This window comes from Chaetomium strumarium, assembly GCF_033439665.1.
Source record: "Chaetomium strumarium strain CBS 333.67 chromosome Unknown B0T15scaffold_5, whole genome shotgun sequence".
Taxonomy (NCBI): domain Eukaryota; kingdom Fungi; phylum Ascomycota; class Sordariomycetes; order Sordariales; family Chaetomiaceae; genus Chaetomium; species Chaetomium strumarium.
Genome location: NW_026944433.1, coordinates 279,501 through 281,675, shown reverse-complemented (window position 1 = coordinate 281,675; position 2,175 = coordinate 279,501). Strand labels below are relative to the sequence as shown.

The following is a 2,175-nucleotide window of genomic DNA, read 5'->3' as shown; positions in this document are numbered from 1 at the left end:
GACCTTGTCACAAAGAGCCATCTGGTGCATTATAGCCATTGTACCCTTGGCCAACTGGTCTATAGCAGCCAACATCGAGGTTGGAGAGCTATTTTGATAGTTGGCAATATAAGTCTTGATGAGTATAGACTGCGTATTAGCTTCCCGGGAGTTATATAGTGTCTAAAAGACCTAAGACTATATAGTGCTAGGCCGTAATACGACGAAACTATAGGCAGTCCTACCTCTAAAAAGGTTCGCCGGTCGAAGGTATCTGCTAGTCGGACTATAGGTCTCGGTAAAGCCAAAAGGTTTATAATAATGCAAGTCGCAATATCTATATAGTAAGGTAGGGCTACTCTATTGCTTATATTACTTACTGGAGAACTCCTAGAGTCCTCTAGAATAAGTAACTATATACTAGCTATTTTCTATAGCCGCCTACGCTTGCCGTCGTCTATAAGCGTCTATAGTCGCTAGTGCTCGCTAGCGTCCTCGAGCGTCTATACGGACGCTCTTGGACGCTGTTATCTATCGGCATCTATATAGGGTATTCTACTATCTTATACTCTCTAATTAGTAACCTCTATTACTTATATAGCCCTACTAGGTTAGGTTATATAGTTAGTTCGTAATATAATACCCCTCCTCGATATCCTTTGCCCTAAAAGAACCTTGGCCGTCGTTATATTTCCTTTTAATACTAACTATCCCCTTTATTTTAGTCCCCTAGTAAGTCGTTATTCTTCTTTCTTTATTATTATTATAGCTGATATAGTAGCGGTTAGGCCTTGTCGAAACTATGTCTTTGAACGCTATATCGCCTTAATAACAATCGAGCGCGACAGTAAGGAATCCGATATACCTTGCGAACGTTATTGAAACGCAAAGCCGCGTAGGCGTTATATTATAGTGCCTGGTTCCAATAAGTGTTCTTCCTATATTTATATAGGGAAGAGGTACAGTAGCCCTAGTATTGCGAATGCTTATAGGTACCCCCCCCTTATTAATGCTTGCTTAGTTCTTCCTAACGAAACAATAGTAGCAAACTTATCGGCCTACAATAAGATTAATAAAGCGATTATAGATGCTAAGCGTCAGCTTGCCGAGGCGTTAAGCCGTCTTTCCTGTCTTTGTCAGTAATATTAACGCCTAATAGAGACCGGCTTGTCGTTGTTAGCCTATAGGCTAGAGGGTTTAGAGAAGAATAGGCCCCTTTCCCTAGAACCGATATTAGAGGACCAGCAGCTTATTGGTCAGATATAGGCCTTAGGTGCCTTTAGCGTGGTTGATTAGGAGGCTATCGGTATTGTTCCTTATAGTTCTAGTGTTTCGATAGGGCCCCTTGATTTTAACGTGCTCCTATAGTCTAGAGATTCTCCGCCCGTCCAGGGTATTATTGATAAGGCTCGGGATAATATAAGTTGATAGTTGGTAGTAGCCAGGTCTTAGTCGTACCTACTGTATATATATATCTATAGTGTCGCTGCCTATAGTTGCTCTTCCCTACCTAGGGTTTTTAATCTAATTCTTACTGCCTTTTTCCAACAAATGAAATAGCTTAGTAGTATAGCTTGGTTATTGTACCTAAATAAATACTTTAGGAGATTATAGGTTCGAATCCTATCTAGGCTCCTTCTCTATATAGGTTATATTACTATAGAGTAATACGACCTAGCCGGAGATTTTTATACTTCCCTCTTGGTCGGTCTAGGTTCTATCGATAGAACTCTTTTAATTTCTCTATATAGCTAAGGTATTCTACTAGTTCCTATAAGTTATCTTCTAGTCCAAAGTCCAGCTATTTAATTAAGTACTCTAGCCTTCCGTTAGCTATTCGTAAGTCCAAGATTTCTTTAATATCCTATTCTTCTTCTTTGTCCTTGGCTTCGATATTCTTTATAACCTATATATACTTAGGTATTAGTTCAAGGAGCAAAATATAGAAGATATTAGTTTATAATTTTATTATTAGTAGTAACGAAAGTCGGTAGTTAGATATTGAAATTTTCTTGTCGATTTTGAACGGTCTAATCTTCTTAAAGTCGAGTTTCTAGCTTGGCCGTTTCGTTCTTAAATTCCGAGAAATAAGATAGACTATATCTCCTCTCTTAAGGTAAGGCCCCTTAAGCCGATATCTATTATAGTACTTTTTTATTCTAAGCCTGACGAACTTAAGTTCTTCCTTTAATATCG

At 38.6% G+C, this 2,175-nt stretch overlaps 1 pseudogene across 1 annotated transcript; it reads left to right on the top strand.

Annotated features, from left to right (window-relative positions):
• The first annotated feature begins 1,537 nt into the window (after positions 1-1,537).
• Positions 1,538-1,614, top strand: B0T15DRAFT_t170 (annotated as a pseudogene). Its single transcript has one exon. The product of its transcript is annotated as a tRNA-OTHER (tRNA).
• The last annotated feature ends 561 nt before the right edge of the window (positions 1,615-2,175 follow it).